At 36.1% G+C, this 19,731-nt stretch overlaps 1 protein-coding gene across 4 annotated transcripts in view; it reads left to right on the forward strand.

Annotated features, from left to right (window-relative positions):
- The first annotated feature begins 545 nt into the window (after nucleotides 1–545).
- FRMPD4 (FERM and PDZ domain containing 4) overlaps nucleotides 546–19,731 on the forward strand; it is a 908,838-nt gene continuing 889,652 nt past the window's right edge. For all 4 annotated transcript variants that reach the window (XM_078363746.1, XM_078363741.1, XM_078363745.1 and 1 more), the window contains exon 1: nucleotides 546–819. The gene's annotated coding sequence lies outside the window, so the exon portion shown is untranslated. The remainder of the gene's footprint in view (nucleotides 820–19,731) is intronic.

Below are 19,731 nucleotides of genomic sequence, written 5' to 3' on the forward strand. Positions count from 1 at the left end.
CGTATCAGCTTCAGAACATTGGTTAAGCTACTGGCCCCTATTCCCCACCCTATCTTTTCTGCAGCACCTTATGAAAATTCAACTTTGTGGGCATGAATTTCTCAAATTTGTTTTATCTATCTTACCAAGCACCACCTCAGCACCAGGGGTGATAGAGGAGAGAATGAAGATGGGACAGAGGAAAAAAATTCCATCTTGTCCTACATTTGATGCTCACTTCTTAATACAGCTTGTAAAGCTTATAGCTGATCCCAAGGTGTCAATGTATCTCAGTCATGGCTGATTGTTTTTCACTGACCTCTGGACCTTTTCAGCCTTGTGGGACATGGCCAAGTCATTGCCCACCCCAACCTTATTGCTGCTGCTTTCGTTTGTTTCTGTCTACCACTTCTAATTACTTAGGTCACTTCAGGCTTTAAATCTATCTTCTAAATTGTGACACAGCCATAATTAGGCCATATGTTAATTAGCAGGATGACACTGTGTGCCTTGTCACTCGTCAGTGATGTAGATCATCCCAGAAAGTGCCATAGAAAGAGGAGTTCAGTGAGAAGAGGAAGTCTAAGGGAGGTTGGAAGTGACTCTTTGCTCAGCAAAAACTGCCTTAGCAGGAGAAAATGGCAATGTGTAAGATGGGGAAAGGATGGGGTCACACAAAGAAAAAGAGCTAGAGTTGACCTCTTTTCCACTCTGGGAATGAGATGTAAGCTAGGAGGCAAGCCTGAGGCTGAGACTCCACCAGGGATGGCAGAATCTTCTGAAGAATTGGAGGTGGTGGCCAGGGCAGAGGTCAAGGTCTTGACGGAGGCCATTGATGAGGTGAGTGTCAGACATGCCCCTATCTTTATTGCCTGGAAGTTTGTGGGGAGGCCAATCAAAAATCAAGGCCAATCTCTGCTTCTATGTATACTTTCAGTGCCCTTTAGGAAATCTAAAAGAGTTGGGTCTGATTGCTTGGGACTGTTTCTATGTGCCAGTTACTCATTTATTTCTGGTTCTTCTTGTTTTCTGTTAACTAAACTTGTTTTCTGATGTTCCTGGCATAGGAAAGTTGAAAAGGAGACTGGATAGGTCATGACTGTTTCCTGTTTCAGATATTGTCACCTTTATCACTCAGGAGACAATTTCTAGGAAACTAATTACTGAGGGAATTCATTATTGGGTGGGATGACATGTGAATTATAAAGATATTAACTTCACTCCAGTTTGCTGTTAACCCATAATGTGATAGAAACCTGTTCTGTTATCACCTAACTAATGGATGCAAGGGACTAAGGCATTCATTTTAAGTTACATATTTGTTTGGATTTTAGAAAAAGGCATTTGTCACAGGAACTCTCAGAGCATACCAAGGAGACATTTTGAGGGCTAAGTTTATGCTAATAATAATAATTATTATTTATTGCTAATATTAGTTGAGTTCCTCCTATATTTCAAACCTTTACAGGCATTACTTCTAACACACCTACAATTCAAGAAAAGTATCATTATCCCATTTAACCTGAGGCTTACAGACATTGGATCATGCTCAAAGATCACACTGCCAGCTGAGACAAAACTGAAATCTATATTTCTTTTCTTTTCTTTTTTAAATTCTAAAATTTGAGCTCTTGTCATTTCCAGATAATAGATATTTTCAGCTTTGCCAGCCATACGGTATGTATTGCAGCTACTCACAAAGGCAGCCATAGACAATTTGTAAATGAATGAATGTGGCTATATTCCAATAAAGCTTTATTTACAGACACTAAAATCAGAATTGAATATAATTTGCACATGTCATGAATTATTATTGTTCCTTGGGTTTCTTTTCAACTGCATAAAAATGGTAAAATCATTCTGTTCACAGGCCATATAAAAATAGGTGGCAACCCAGGTTTGGCCCACTGGCCAAAACCTGCTCATCCTTGCATTGTACAAATCTGCCTTTCTAACAACTTACAAAAATAATGAAGTGAAAGCAACTGAGCTACATATTTTACCTAAGGGAGCCAAGCCAAATATGCTGATGCTTATGGGACCATAGTTCTTATTCTAGCTCTACCATCAAATTAAATGTATAGGATTAGGCATGTCTTAAAAGCTTTCCCAGATGAGGTTCCTAACAGCTCCACTATTCTTTCATATTAATCATAGTTTGACTGTACCAAATGATTTCCATAAAATCACAATTTGAATCTAAGGTGACAAATTGGGTGGGGCTATCAGCAATATGGGGAAGACTGGGGAAAGAGTAGGTGTGGGGGTAACTTCAAGAGTTTAACTGTGAACCAGTTAAATTTGGGGCACATAATAGACATAAGTGGGAACAGTTGAATATAGAAATCTGGAATTCGGAGAGATGGCAGGACTTGATATTGAAATTTGGGAGTCAACATTAGCATGTAGACTGAATCTGAGTACATAATGGCATCTTTTAGGGCAGGTTGGTTATTGACCTTTGAGGTGGGGTAATTCTTCATTGTAGGGACTGTCCTGTACATTGTAGGACGTTGAGCAGCATCCCTAGCCTCTAAATGTTGATAGCACATTCCCCTCAGTTGTGACAGCCCCAAATATCTCGAGACACTGCCAAACGTCCCCTGGGGTGAAAGTTATCCTTGGTTGAGAATCACTGTTTTAGGCTGAGAATGGTCCTTCACTACTACAACTTTGGAAATCAGAAAGAGGATGAGAAAATGGGAAAAGAGACCAAGAAGGAAGAGTCAGTAAGTAGAAAAATTCATATGCTGGGTCCCAACTATCTAGACTAGACTTGGTTTAACATTTGTTGAAAGCCAGAGGTGAAGGGTGGGCAAGAGGCAATGCTCCAGAGATCAGGGCTGAGCCACAGTGAGCCCCACCATATTTTGTCGATGGGATTTCCAGTAGTGGTTAAAGGGATGGGGTAAACCAGGCTCTAAATGCGCGGAACCTGGGGGTGATGCAATGGACAGGCTGTTTTCTAGTAGGGAATGGTTAAAAAAAATAGATGGTTAAAAATAACATTGGGAAACCAAAGATAGAGACCTTTACGTGTTTCTTTTTCTTTCTTATTTTATTTTTAGAAATAACTCTCAGAGGATAAAACTGTTATGGTCTGGGTGAAGGAAAAAAACAAGAATAGAAATAGTTTCTATGGTTCTTGAGGAAAAGCAAAAGTACTTAAGAGATGCGGTTTTTAGCATCCTGAGCTGCAGGATGTGATGTGGGGGGTGTGTGTGTGTGTGTGTGTGTGTGTGTGTGTGTGTCTAATTGTAGTAAAAAATAGTGAACAGATTGTGTGAACTCTCTCTTTATACATTTGAAAATTGAAGAGCTATGGCTTGACAAAGGCTCAATATAAAGGTTAAAAAATTTAATCCCTCATATTGAAATTAATGTCATTAAACAAGTGTGCCTCCTAGTCACATGATAATAAATATACCAAAAGAAAAGGAAATGTCTGCTTTTTCCTTTTAAGTCTTCTCACATCAAAATGAGGGTAATAAATTTACCTTATAAGGTTATGTAGAAGTGCTTTTCAATGTTTAATACTTAGTTGGACTTCTGCAAATGTTTAAAAATAGTAACAATATGTATCCTGATAGTGGTGGTGGTTGCACAAATTTAGACATGTTATACAATTTTATAGAACTATATACACTGTACTTTGCACCAAAGGAGCACAGAAAAGGAGTGAAATCCAAACAAGATTATTACTTCAGTTAATACTATTGTACCAATGTCTGTTTCCTCATTTTAACAATGTGCTATAGTTATGTAAGGTGTCCTCGTTTAGGAAAGCTGGGTGAAGGGTACATAGAACAACTTCTTGTGAGCCTTAAACTATTTTAAATAAAATCTAAGACTATTGTGTATCTCAGGACCATTTTGTTTTATTGTCACCTTTACCTCATGAATTCATTTTTATTTTTAATAGAGACGTATCATAAGTAAGCCAAATTATTAGATTTTATTTATAAAAGACAAAATAGAATCTGATCAATATATGTTTAAGCTAATGCAATAGATTATAATCCAGATCATGAACCTAAATCGCTCTTAATAAGCATGTAGTCACGAAGTTCAATTATAGGTGAAAGTCTAAAATTAAACAAGACTGCCATTTAGTTTTTAGTTTTAGCATATTTTATTTTTGGATAGTCCAGGACTCATCTAAGTTTGCCAAAGATTGAAATATTCACACAACACATTCTTAAAGTCCCTGAGAAGTAGAAAGTAGAGGTGGTTTGCCTACATTTTAAGGTGAGAATTTCTATTTCAGCAGACTTTGGGGAGGGCAAGCCTCTTCTATCTTGCTGATATGCCTAAGATGGGATCTATTTATATTACAAACCATATGCAAAGCCTGGCAAGCCTCTCTGCAAATGAGCTCATCTGCTCTGCCCTAAAGGAGGAGGCTAGGAGGGGGCGCAAAGACATTAGGGACCTTTAACAATCATTACACCTCCTGATGCTGATTGAACAGGAAGGATAAACAAAACCTATGACTTCTGACAGGAAGAATAAATAATAAATACCTGTTAAGGGGAACTACATATTCTCTTTAGTCATCCTTACAGGTCATCAAAGTCAAGTTCTTAGAGACTTGAGCACTTTTTAATAGGTTTCTCTTTTTGGCATGTTGTGCAGATTGTAAGTACAGATAATTTCAGATTTATCTTACCAAGGGGCCTTCTTCTAAGTGTGATAAATTCTTTCTAGAGCTTCATTCAAATCAACCAGTATTAATAGAACATTTATCCAGTGTTAAATAATTAGATCTGTCTGTAAGGAAAGAGAGAAGAGCAGTTGATGACCTCAGAAGGTTGTCAGACAAAGAGGAAAGAGATTAGAAAACAAAGTTTATTCCAAAATGGCAAACACACTGAGAGAGGTACATACAAGACTGAGAGAAAGATATGAGGTGGGGGTGTCATGAAATGTTTTGGACAGTGTATGGCAAACTTGGCCTGCAAGAAGAGTGAATTCCTGGGGCATGCTGAGTTTGCCATACAATTTAAATTTTTGTGTTTTATTTAGATAGAAATTAAATATATATGGATTTTATATATAACATATATAAAAGGTATGTTTTTATATAATATATATAAATTATATATGATATACATTTCATAAATTATACCTTTTATACCTAAATTATACCATATATAAATTATATATATATATATTTATATCATATATATGGTATAATTCTTTTTTCCTCAGTCATCTGGATAAGTGTGAGTATGTATCTTATTGACTATTCATGGCCATGTGATCTTCATGCATCTGCACACTGTTCAAATGAGTGATTTAGTTTAGTTTAGTTCAAATGAGTAATGTGCTTTCATTTGAATGGATGGAAGTAGATAAGAAAACTGATTTCACAGCAAAGGGTAGTTGGGTACATGGGACTGAAAGAACCTAGACTTGAGCGTCACTAGCATATTCTGAGTTCCAGTGGTTGTTTTGCATAAATGCCATCTTTATTTGTACCAAGTAGCAAGATTTCTAAGAGGATGTGTAGTACTCCATATTTAATGAAGAATTTGTTCATTCTTACTTCCAGTCACAACTGGATAAGATAGCCATTTAGTGCCTGAATGATGTCCCGGTGCTTACCCTGCCTTTAAGGGAATAAAAAAGCTGTGCCTGTGACAGGTCCATTCCCCTTTCTCCATATTCCTGCCATAAGCAAGGTAGTAGAAGTCTTGTTTTTTTATTTTTAATTTTTTTTTTCTTTGAGATGGAGTTGTGCTCTTGTTGCCAAGGCTGGAGTGGTGTGATCTTGGCTCACTGCAACCTCCACCTCCCTGGTTCAAGTGATTCTCCTGTTGCAGCCTCCTGAATAGCTGGGATTACAGGCACACACCACCATGCCCAGCTAATTTCTTGTATTTTTAGTAGAGACAGGGTTTTACCATTTTGGCCAGGCTGATCTTGAACTCCTGATCTCAGGTGATCCGACTGCCTCTGCTTCTCATTCCTGTAATCACAGGGATTAGCTAGGATTACAGGCATGAGCCACCATTCCTGGCCAATAGTAGAAGTTCTAAAACTCTAATGAAAAGGCCAAAAGAACTACAGATGCACGGATGGTGTATCAGCAGTATATCAATCAAATTTATATTTAGTTGCTAGTAATAAAAAAATTATAAGAGAGTAGCTTAATTTATGCCTTTCCTAAGTCCAGAGTGTGTAGTCCAGGGCTGTTCTGATGGCAACATGATGTAAATGGACCCATGTTCCTTTTGGCTTTCTGCTTTGTAATCTTTTAGACATGACCCTAATCTTCCTGTTCACAATATGGCTGTCCGAACTCAAGCTATCATTTTTATTATCAGACATGAAGAAGGGATAGAACAGAGAAAAGAAGAAATATGCCAACTGTGTTATCTCCATTAAAATTGCCTTCCTGGAAGTCGCCTTTTGTGATTATTATAACCACGAATTGTCCAGGAGTATCTCAAATATTCCTAGTTGTAAGGAAGGCTAGAAATCTTGCTTGTAGCTTGTTGCATTGTCCCTTCAAATAATCTCAGGTTTCAACTAGTACAAAAAAAAGAGAAACTTGACATTTGGGAGACAGCTAGTAGCCTCTGCAACATTGTATCTTTTATCATTAAACTTTGAGCCACCTCCAGCAACTGCCCACATCAGACTTTTTGATGTATGAGAAAGGAAACCTTTATTTGTTGAAGGTACTGCTATTTAGGTATATGTTATTTGCAGCTAAACATATTCCTAATTGAAACAATATATAAACACTGTTAATTGATGTTTAACTTTTAGAATGGACTCATTGACCAGGAAGCACAAATTCCAATATATTCAGAACTATACAGGCACTGTGAGTGAGATATGCTCGTTTGGAAGGACGTGGGCTGTCAAACTGGCAAGTTTGTGCCCCATTGAAAGTGGGCAAGTGCTGCTGCTGCTGAACTGAGAGGGGTGTCATCCTATAGTATTGCTAGCCCACTGTTCCGAGACAGCACATTTCAAGAGAACCAGAAAGCTGGAACTTTATGCATATTGCAAGGTCGCAATTTTTTTTTCACACCACAGAATGGATATGAAGAAAAGAATCTCATTACTTTATTTAGCCTGCAGTTATGGCCTTCTTCCAATCTCTTCTACTGCTGGTTCGAGGAAAAACACAACAAACACCAGCAACACCTAAAAGTCAATCTTGCTTAACTGTTAGTCCACTAACGGTTTTGGAAATGCTGCTGATGGTGCAGGTCTAATCTGAAAGCCAGCAGGCTCAAGCCACATGAAGAACTGATGTCTCAGTTGGAATCTGAAGGCAGGAGAAAGCCAGTGTCCCAACTTGAAGGCAACCAAGCAGGAGTTCTCTCTTACTAGGGGGAGGGCCAACCTTTTTTTTCTACTCAGGCCCTCAACTGATTGGCTGAGGCTTACCCACATTATGTAGGACAATCTACTTTATTCAGTCTACCAATTTAAATGTTAATCTAATCCACAAACACCCAAAATAATGTTTGACCAAACATTTGGGTACCCCATGGCTCAGTCAAGTTGACACATAAAATTAACCATCCAGGGGGTCTTCACCTATTATAGTGTATGTCCAGCTGGCAAAGATAAGTGAATTGATGACCTGTTGTCAGGCTATCATAGGAATCTATGAGGCTGAGTCCTTGAAGCTTGGTCTTTGGCAAGCCTAAGAGGGATATAAAGTAAACTAGAATAATCTACTCTCAAAAAAATAGCTAGTTTAACTAACTGTTGAATACTATGCACACTATAAGGGTGATAGGATTGTTTATATCCCAAACATCACCATCACTGTATATACCCATGTAACAAACCTGCACATGTACTCCCTGAATCTAAAATAAAAGTTGAAATTATTTTAAAAAAGAGAATAACCACTAGTTTTGGAGGATTAGTGTCCTGCTTCCTAAGCCTATTTTCGAAGATCAGAAAATTAATATTTCCTTAGATTCTGTCTTTGAATTTCCTCTGCAATAAATTCTGGCCTCTCTCCAGACAGCTGGATGACTGGCATTCTAGGGTGAAGGTCATGTCACTGAGAAAGCAACAGAATAAAGCACAATAGAAATATTAAGAAAATAGAACCTTTGTTACACGTGAAATCTCTTAGTTTAAAATACAGGGAAACTCGTTCAATTTATAAATTCCTGTTTAAATCAAACAAAACATATCTATATCATCTTTCTCTTAGGGACCAACAGTTTATCCTTGCTGGACAAATCACAGACAAGTTTTATTGTGGAATCAAGTTGGTGAGGGGTTGGAAAAAGAGGTCGAGGAGAAGGGAAGAACATTACCGCTTTCCCTTATAAAATGGAGAACCAAGAGACATTGCCTATAGTGCACAGAACATGAAATAGAGAAATAGAAGCATATTTTAGAATGCTTAAGAATGCTGTAAGTGGCATCATTGGCTAATGGAGGTCTTGATCTGGAGATATAAGTATAATATATGTCGAAATATAAGTGGACCCTGAGTACGAGTCAAATGATAATTTTCCTAAATGAGAAGGTTGGAAACAACTTTTCTTTTTTCAACTTGAATATACAACATTTAAAGAAAGAGTTGAAATAGCCAATGTCTACCTATGATATTTTAAATTTTAGATATATATGTATATTTTAAACTATATGTTATATAAACTATACTGTTATACAAAATTGCTCTTTTTCACTCTCATATTTCATGATAATTTTTTTTTCAAATGCCACACATGCACATTGGCATTCATTTTTCCTTCTTCTGGAGTCACTTGAAAACATAGTGCCATATTTGCTTCCACTAAGTTGTTTGCCTACAGTACTTTTTGAATCTGAGTTTGATGCTGCCATTAGAAATTTTATCCTAATTCACATCTGCTCATTAATTTGTGGTGAGCTCAACAACATAATCATTTAATGTATTTTAATAAAGCAATTTTTTTTAAAAAAAAGACTTGTATGCAGTGGCACCCAGAACTGCAGTTTACGGACATTTCTCCAGAAATAATGACTCAATCTGTGTTAAATTTATTTACATTTCTCCAGAAATAATGACTCAATCTGTGTTAAATTTATTTACGCTCAACCGTCATGTCAGGTAATGTCTATAAGCATCCAAATCTAGCTTTGATTGAGGTCATTTCAGGTTAATGTGTCTTCCCCAAATAGTAACTTGTTGTTCTAAATTAAGTAATTGAGAGACTGCTTATAATATGAAAGTCTTAATAATGGCCTTATTTTTTATGAGACAATTTTGAGTAAAAGCCTTGCCTTATATTTGGGTACATACAGAATTTTGGGAAGGGCTACTGGAAACTTGAGAGTAAAGGAAGTAGGTTAATTCTTCATCTGTAACACGAAAAAAGTAAAAGAAATATGTTATTTTGATAAACCAAGAAATCGTCACATAAAGCTCATACTATCTATCTAGAGATGTTGAGACAGCTACTAGATAATCAAAAACCTGTGGTGGTTTCAGTTAGTGGCTTGTGGGGAGCCAGATTGGGACAGGGTAAGAGTGAGTCAAGACATTGTTATTCATTATAAAAGCACCTGAACTATGATATATTATCATTAAAAAATGAAAACTTAAAGCAGAGCATTATAATAGTCCAAATGAGAAATTAAGGACTGTGTCACTGGTAACAAGGATGGAAGGCAGAGGTTGACTTTAGAGCTGCCTAGGGGTAGAATTGATGGGACTTCATGCCTGGATTATGGGGGTTCGTGGAGTGGTAAGAATGCAAGATGACTTCTGTCTGGTCTCCCAGCTTTGGAGACTGGGTGAATATGATGCTGAGTTGGAAATGCATGAACAGGGGAGTGAACAACAACTAAATCCACTGTGAGCACAAAGACTCTTAGTATCTGTAACCTGGTTAAGTAAAGATGAGTCTGGGGCTCTTAGGACAGATACGTATTTAGAATTCATCAGCATATGAGTATAGATATAGTCATGGGACTGGATAGATTACCCAGAAAAGGTGTTTCATGTAAGGTAACAAGGCTAGGGATTGGGCTTTGGGAAAACCATTATTATAAGGGAGAGGAGAGAATCCATTGAGACAAAATGGGCCAGAGATAAATGAGGTCAAGACCACGAAGGGGAAAGTATCAAGGAAAAGAATATTAGCTGTTTTAGATATTGAAGGAATACCAAGTGAAATAAGGATGGAGAAGTATCCAGTTGTTTTGGGAAAATTTTTTTATATTTTCTAATCAAGGCTGTGAACTCCTTAAAAGACAGACCTTTCTGTCTGCAGTTTAGAAGAACCTCTTGGGAAAACTATGACTTATGACTGTTTAGTTAAAATAAACTGAATAGCCTTCAACAGGAAAATGACCTTGGCACAAACTAATGAATGTGCTTTTTGGCCCAACTTGCCCATAGCCCTGCACAGTGGTAGCCTCACCAGCACCTAAACTGAACTCCTGTTTTTGTTCTCCAGGAACTCAAGGCAAGGTCACTCTGAGCCATGCTTGCTTTTCTCTCTGGTCTGTTATGTTATTGCTGATCCCTACCTCATTTTCTTCCAATGCCCATTTGTTTTGCAAGAGCTTCACGTTTACTGGTGGTATTCTCTGTTGAACAGACACCAGATTTGCCTCCAGACACTACTCTCTTTCTGATTCCCACAGATATATCTAACGGGCAACAACTATGGAAGACAGATGTCTCAATGCAAGGAGGACTCGCAGACAAAGTGATTCAAGGAGGTGTTGAAAGAGTTAATCGTCAAAGAGGCACCAAATTTCCATTTCCTGAGCATCATCCAGCACAGACTAGATGACCTTTCAGCAGTTGTGCTGCAGAGGAAAGAATTCATCTATCAGAATTCATCCATTGGATGACCTTTAAAAATACCTTTCTGTCCTAAGAGTCAATGGTCCCTCCATATCAAACAAAGCATAGAAATCAGGGAACCTCAGGGTCGGAAGGGGCTTGAAGAGGTCATTTGATTCACTTTATACCAAATAAATATGTCCCTTTTACTTCCTTATTAAAGAGGAGCATTCCAACTACTTTTTGAAACTAATAAACTTCAGTTTTTAGAATCATTTTAGGTTCACAGCAAACTTGGGTAGAAATTAGAGAGTTCTCAAATATTCCATGCTCCGCTACACACAGGCACAGATTCCTTCATTATTAGCATCCATCATCAGAGTGGTACATTTGTTACAATTGATTAACCTACACGGATATATCATCACCCAGAATCCACAGCTTGCATTAGACTTCACTCTTGTCATACACTCCATGATTTTGATAAATATATGACATATATCCATATACATCCATCAATATTCTATTGATATTCTATCAAATAGAATAGTTTCACAGCCCTAAAAGTTGTTTGTTTTCTACCTATTCATCCTTTTCTCCCTGCTAACCCATGACAACCCCTACTACTTTTACTGTGTCCATAGCTTTGCCTTTACCAGAATGTATGTAGCCTTTTCAGATTGGCTTCTTTCACTGAGTAATATGCACTTAAATTTCTTCCTTGTCTTTTCATGGCTTGATAGCTCATTGCCTTTTAGTGCTAAATAATATTTCACTGTCTGGATGTACCACAGTTTCTTCATCCATTCATCTACTGAAAGCCATCTTGGTTGCTTCCAAGTTTTGACAATTATGCATAAAGCTGCTATAAACATCTCTGTGCAGGTTTTGTGTGGACAGAGGTTTTCAGTTCATCTAGATAAATACCAAAGAGCATGATTGCAGGATTATATGACAAGAGTATGTTTAGTTTTGTAAGAAATTGCTAAACTGTCTGCCAAAATGGCTGTACCATTTTTCATTCCCACCAGTAACGAATGAGAGTTCATGTTGTTCCCCATCCTCATTAGTATTTGATTTTGGATATTGGCCATTCTTGGCTTCTTTTTGAATGCCCCCCAAAATGATAAATCACCATGCCAGAAATTCAGGATATTTTTAGTGGCTGGGGAAAGTAGAGCTTTTCAGGAGAGTTAGCTGAAATAAAGAATGTTGCAGCTTCTCCACCTGGGCACAGAGAGAGTTCAGTCTGGGTTTTGGACAGTGCACCTTCCTGCAGGGCAGAGCTCACTGAATATCTGTTTCTTTCCCTGCATTTTACAGCTTCTCTTATAGTTGGGTTGGAGCATGTTATTGATCTCTGGACAATAGGAATATGAGCAGAAGTGAAGCCTCACTGCAGGTCAGGGACACTTAAGAGTCTATGAGCTTCTTCCTTTTCCTGTTTCTTATGTTCAGAGAACTTGGAGAATTCTGTTATCCAGACAAACAGCTGTGACAGAGCCTATGAACTTGAGCCCCAGAAAGACTGTGTGAAAAAGAGCTCCCTCTACACTGGGACATGCATCTTGAGTAAGAAGTAAACTTTGTTGTATTAAGCCACTGAGATTCCAGGGTTGTTACCTCCACATAACCTAGCCTTACCTGACTAGTATTCCTCTCTTTCCTGACCCTTAAGTTCTCTCTTGGCTCTTAGTCCTTTTCTTTCCATCCAGTTATAACTCCCTTGTGTGTCTGTGCTAAACTTTACTTCAAACCACTTAAGTTATATTTAACCTGACCCATCTCAACAAGCAATCTATCCATGTCAATCAGATTTTCCAAGCCACCCTGTTCATTTCTGGGGGCAGATCTTTGTCTTTGGACTCTGCGGTAATCTATATGTTCACTCTTCTTCCCAGCCCTTCTATTGGTTCTCCAAGTATATCTCAGAGTCTCATGGATATGTGGGTTCCAGTCTTGATCTCCCTTGGTGACAATAGCCTCACTTGAGAGTTATCACGTAAGACCACACCATCTGATTTTAAAAGAGTCTAAATGATGTCTCGCTTTTTTTCTTTAATTGAGCTTAATGTGCTTCATGAAAATTGTCTTGTATTTATTTGGTCAACGTCCATTCTCTGGAGTTGTGAAAATATATTCTTCCATGTGATAGACTTGCAGGTAGCTGAAGATGGAAAGCTATCATATTCCTTCAAATTTCTTCTCTTATCTAGGGTGTTTGTTTTTATCCAGATGAATATATATATACAGATACATATATAAATATATATACACACATATATATTTCTTAATGATAAGAAAATAGAATGATGAAGAAAAAAGAAAATAAAATGATGGAAGGATATATATTTCAGTTCATCAATCTAATAACTAATATTACACATTAACACAAGAGGAATGAACTTACTTAAAAAAGCATAACACATGCATAGGCTGAATGATTATACCTATAATCCATCTGCTTTTTATACTTTTAGTTTTTTTGGTAAGATTTCACTTGGGGTTGAAACTTGGCAAAGTCTTAGTCTGACAGCAATTTTTAAAATGTAAAATGTGAGAAAAGGAGAAAAAGATCTGTCATTTTTTTTTAATTATAAAAGCACAAGGCAAGGAATAGCTCCTTCATCTTCTTTTCCCTTTTATGAACTTGGGAAGTCACAAAAAATGAAGGGTTGGAAAAATATAACCCTAGCACCTTTCAGCTTTTCAAAAAACTTGCTCTATGAATTAAGAGAAGAGAAGTAACCACTGACCACTGACTTCTTTACGGAAGTCAAAGAGGCCACTGTAATTTCAGAAGAGCCCATTCTGCCATGATATTTTCCCAGTGTTTCTTTTCTTCTAAAGCCAGAAGGACTATATATTTCTTTATAAGTTCAGAGGGGCTCTGGGAGCTTGTTATTGTCATATTGTTCCATTTAGTTCAGATGCCTTTTTCTATCTGATCTTATCACTATCGGGCTTTTGCTCCCTCCTTCATCTCCTCCTTCTTATCAAAGCATCCAGATAGCACCAAGGCAGCAGGACTAAGGGAACAGGTATGTGCATAAATAGAGAAGATGAGAAATAAGCATGTATAACATGGCATCATAGGAAGTGAAATGGGAGGTAGTGCCTTGGGATGAGCAACGTTGAGCAGGGGTACTATAGGATCAAGTGGCCTGAGTAAGAAGTCAGTTTGGGTAGCCAGGTTACTACTTTCTCTCCTTTCTGCCTGCCTTCTTTTATTTTTCCCTGATTTCTTTCCTTGTCCCCTCCACCAACATGTTACTTCATTTCCTCTCTTTCCTTTCAACCATTTTGTCCTTTGTCTGTTTCCCCCGGTTTTTATTAGTCTTCTTTCTGGTAACTCCTGCCCTGTTCCTAGTATTATCACATGCCATGCTGTGCAGGAAAAAGTTAATAGAGTAGGCCTGACAGTGCTATTTTTAAAGGGACCTCTTTCAACATTGGTGCTTGGCTGGTGCCTGGGAACTTTACATTTGAAATATTCTCTAAGTCATAGGTTGTTTCACCCATGTAGGGCACTAAACACCAGTTTCCTTCTTATAGTAGTGGTAGCAGGTTTTTGTGCCTACATGATGATAGAAACTTCAGACTCTGAATCTCAAGCAGTGGAGAGAAACAGTACACATGTATTACTAGATCTCATTGCCAGAGGAGAAACATAGGAAACCTGTGCATGGATTCCTCCAGACTCCCCTGACATATCTTTTCCTCTTGGTGATTGCTGTAATAAGCTATAACCATGAATATAACTATTTATGGGTCCTGTGAGTCATTCTAGAAATTACTAAATGCTTGGATGCTATTGGGATCTCTGAAACACATACCAAAGCTAATATTTTGTCTGGCCCATCTTTGTTAGCTTCAAAGTGGTATTTAAAAGGCAGATAAAGGAACACTGAGTTTTTTCCTTGTGAAAATTATTATTATTTCCCATTGGAAAAGAGATTTATTTTAAAATTAGAGGTGAGGGTAAATGGTGACTACTATATACCAGGCACTGTGCTAAGTGCTTTATGTACATGTGTCATTTAAACAACTCTGTGAGGTAGTAATTATCACTCCTACTCTGAACATGAGGAAGTTGACTCACCAAAGATTATGAAGATGGGGGTTGGAGGAGGCAGTACTGCAGAGGTTTAGTTCATTTTAAAGAATATTTATTGAACAACTAGTATATACTAGGCAACATGCTATATACAAGGGAAAGTGATAAATGAAACAGAACAAGCTACGGAGTTGTTTAGGGAGGAAACAGACAGATAAACCTAATTGTTATACTCTGATGAGAACTATGCCTGGGGTGCTATAGGATTTGAATCTAAATCTTTCTGATGGCAAATGTATGCTTTTTCTTCTTAGTGTTCATTATTGCTATATCCTGCCTTTCTTTCAAAGGAAATGAACAATGAGGAAATTTAAAAGTTCTATTTCATTATCAATTATTATTAGATTTTGAAAGCTAAGAGAATATGTTCATGATAAAAAAGGTCTGACAGTTCCAAAAAGTGCAAATTGAAAAGGCAAAATCTACATCCTTTTTCAACAGTTTTCTCCATGCGATTCCCTTGTTGCAACCACTTTTCTGTTTTCTCATTGTCCTACTCATTGCCTAATACTGTGAAATATCAAGTAAAAATATGTGAGCCCAACAATATTGAAATTTAATCCTTGAAATAACAAATCGCTTTCCACATAGCCTTTCTGGGCAGAGTTTAAGCATCCTGAGTGGCCATGGCCATGCTGGGCTGAATTTGCATTTCTGACTATGAATTATATTGCTATGAATTATATTTTAGTTTATAATTCAGTTCATTTTTAAACTGAAAAAGAATTGTATTTCAGTATATTTATTTTTTGTTAAAAATACTGCTTGTCAATTCTTTAAGTTAGGAGTCCTAAATATTTATATTGATGTTGAATTTTGAGGAAATTATTTTGGAATGTCCCTATATGCAGTTTTTCCAAAAGCTGAGATTATACATTTCTTCTATCTTTGATCTGAAAAAGCTTAGATTCCTAAAGACGTGGCAAAAGAATTGTGCAACAAAAACAGATTCATGTCCAACTACTGCAAAAATAGATAATAGTGGGTAGAAATGATACATTTTATTAAGAATAAATTTATGTCATTATTTATATTAGGACTGGAAGGAATCTTAGAGCTCACTCAGCATGTCCCCTCATTCTGCATGTCAGACTCTTTAAACTGCTAATGATGAAAAGCAGAAGTGAATGGTAACTTACAATGAGATGTAGTTTGTTTGTTTGTAAATTCTAGAGGCTATTTTTGTTTGCCCCTGAATATGAGTATTCTTGGTTATGCTTAGGGAATTTGCAGCAATATAAGCTTAGTAATTAATAAGTAGAAAAGCCACTATGTTAGATCTGATTTAGGAGAATGGTTCAGTCTCACCAACCTTATTCCTACGAATTTAAAACAAATACGCTCAGTTCAAATTAAATCACTAAGAATCTAGCACAGACTCTTGACCTATATTCTAAGGTATTCTAAATTCCATGGGGAATAAGACCCCCAGCATGAAAAATTAGAAAGCAATATCAGAGCTCAAATATGACACACAGACAAAAGATGCTATAAGGATATTCACATATTTTTACAGGTTAAAGAAGACACTTTTTTTTGCGTTTAGCACCTCGTCTACATTGATACCACAAGTGTTCTTTTTTAATAAAGTTAATGCACACATCAGAGCACAACACAAAGATCTGCTATGTATTTACAAGGCACCAATCCTTTCTCACCTATAATGTGAATTATGCAAATCAATGGAAAGCATATCAATATCCCCTCACCCTTCAGAAAACTGTAATATGAATATATACTTCAGTTCAGTACAATTCATGAAAGGTTAGCCTGAGAATAGCAAAATAATCCAGATGGCTGTTACAATATAGAGACTGTAAACATTTGATAGCTGCCTTTAGGATTAGTGTATTGTGCAAAAGTTATTATTCTGGGAGTAGGAATCAAAGTGGCAAAAACAAACTATATAAAATGAAGAAGACACTTTTATTATTTGTAAAATAAAGATTTTACATTAACCCCATGGTTTTCCTTTTTGTATTTTTAGTGAATGTATGGAGTTGTGTAGCTACCATTTCAGTCTTAGTTTAGTTACCCCCAAAATCTTCCTTGAGCCCATTTTTAGTCAATCCCTACCCTCATGCTCCTCACTTCTACTGCTACCAGACCCAGGTAACCACTGATATGCTTTCTATGTCTACATATTTGCCTTTTGAAAATTCCATATACATAGAATTGTACAATATGTAGCATTTTGTATCTGGTTTCTTTTAATGTCATGTTTTTGAGGTTCATCCATGTTGCAGCATGTATCAGGGGTTTGTTTCTTTTCATTGCTGAATAATATTCCATTGTATGGATATACTACATTTTGCTTATGGAATCACCAGTTGATAGACATTTAGGTTATTTAATTTTTGCCTATTAGAAATAATGCTGCCATGGACATTCATATACAAGTGTTTATGTGGATGTATGTTTTCATTTCCCTTGGGTAGATTCTTGGAAGTAGAATTGCTGGCTTGTATATTTAGTTTATACCTAAATTTTAAGAAAACTGCCAAACTGTTTTTTAAAAGCAGCTGTACCATTTTACATCTCCATCAGTAGTATACGAGGGTTCTAGTTTCTCCAAATCCTCACCAACACTTGTTATTGTTTTTCTTTTTCATGGTAGCCATTCTAGTGTGTGTGTCATGGTATCTTCTTGTGTTTTTTATTTGCATTTCCTTAATGACTAATGGCATCCTTTCATATACTTATTAGTTATTTGTCTTTTTTGGTGAAATGTCTATTTACATCTTTTACCCAATTTTAAAATTGGGTTGTTTGCCTTTTAATTACTGAGTTGCAAGAGTTCTTTACATAGTCTATATAAAAGCCCTTTATTAGATATATGCTTGCTAATATTTAATCCTTTATGTGGTTTGTCTTTTAATTTTGTCTTTGAAGTGAAAAAATATTTTAATTTCAATAAAATCCAATTTATAAGTTGAAGGTCATGAATAGTTGTTTCTGTTTTCTTCTAAAAAATTTTTAGAGGTTTATCTCTTACATTTAGGTCTAGGATATACTCTGAGTTAATTTTTGTGTATCGTATGTGGTAAACCTCTAAGTTCCTTTTTTTTTTGCCAATTGATTCTCAATTTTCCTGGCACCATATGTTGTAAAGTCTGTTTTTTATTTTTTCTCATTGAATTGTCTCAGTACCTTTGTTGAATGTAAATTGACCATAAATGAAAGGGTCTATTTTTGGTCTCTCAATTCTGTTCTATTGATCTATATACTTACCATTGCACCAATCTCATATTGTTTAGATTGCAGTTGTTTTACAGTAAGTTTTGAAATTGGGTATGTAAGTCCTCCAACTTTGTTCCTCCTTTTTCAAAAATATTTTAACTCTGCATTTCCATATAAATTTTAGGATCAGTTTGTCAATTTCTATAAAATGGTGTGATAAGATTTTAATAGGGATTATGTTGAATCTGTAGATTAGTTTGGGGAGACTTGCCATTTTAACAGTTCTGTTTTAATTCACTAATATGGAATGCTTCCCTATTTGTTAAATTTTCCCCTAATTCTCTCAGCAATTTTTTTGTTAAATGCATTCCCACATTTTCTAATTCCTTTATGTTATATTGTGGATGGGTTTTTTTTTAATTTTCATTTTTAGATTATTCATTGATAGTACTTAGCAATACAATTAATTTTTTAGTGATCTTGTATTTTGTAAACCTGCTAGACTTGTATGTTAGTTGTAGTATTTTTTGTGTAATCTTTAGGAATTTTTAACATGTAGGATCATATAACCACAAAATAATTGCATGTCTTTTTTTCTAATCTGTGTGTGTGTGTGTGTGTGTTTAGTCTCATTGCACTAACTAGAACCTGCAGTACAGTTTTGAATAGAAATGACAAGGATGTGCATCCTTGTTTTGTTCTTAATCTTATGGTAAAACTTTTAGTCTTTTACTATTAAGTATGACGGTAGCTGTAAGTAATTTTGTGCCCTGTCTCAGGTAAGGATGTTCCTTTATATTTTTATTTTACTGAGAATTTTGTCATGAATAGGTGGTAGATTTTGCTAAATACTTATCTACTGAGATGATCACATGATTTTTTGTCCTTTATGATATTATTATGGTGTATGAAAATAGTTGATTTCCAATATGTTAAATATACCTTCTATTCCTAAGCTATATTACATTTGGCTATCTTATATAACCCTTTTTACATGTTGCTGAATTTGGTTTGATTACATTTTGCTGAGAATTCTTGCATCTATGTTCATGAGGAATATTGGTTTGTAATTTTTTTGTGTATGTGGTATCTTGGCCAATTCTCTATAGTCTGAAAGAATTTGTGAAGGTTAAATGCTATTTTTTTGTTTAATGTAGAATTTTTGGCTCCAGTATATCTGCTTTTCCTACTCCCTCTTTTAGTTACTATTAGGGTCACATATATTATAACTCTATATTATATAAATTCTGCAAAATAGTGTTATACTTTTTCTTAACGTTCTTTAAAGAAGTTTAAAGAAGAAATAAGAAAAAATATATATATATTTATTTATAGTCTTTGATACTTATTCATGTATTTATCATTTCTTCCTTTTTTTTAGAGACAGAGTCTTGCTTTGTCACCCAGGCTGGAATTCAATGATGTGATTATAGTTCACTGTAAACTTGACCTCCTGGGTTCCAGTGATCCTCCTTCCTTAGTCTCCCAAGGAGCTGGGATTACAGACATGCATGACCACACTCAGCTAATTTTTTATTTATTGTAGACATGGGGTGTTCACTAGATTGGTGTTGAATTTCTGGACTTAGGTAATTCTTCTGCCTTGGCCTCCCAAAGCACTTGGGATTTCAGGCATGAGCCACTGTACCTGGCCTTTTAACATTTCTTATGTTCTTCATTTCATCCC

Source organism: Callithrix jacchus, chromosome X (assembly GCF_049354715.1).
Source record: "Callithrix jacchus isolate 240 chromosome X, calJac240_pri, whole genome shotgun sequence".
Lineage (NCBI taxonomy): Eukaryota > Metazoa > Chordata > Mammalia > Primates > Cebidae > Callithrix > Callithrix jacchus.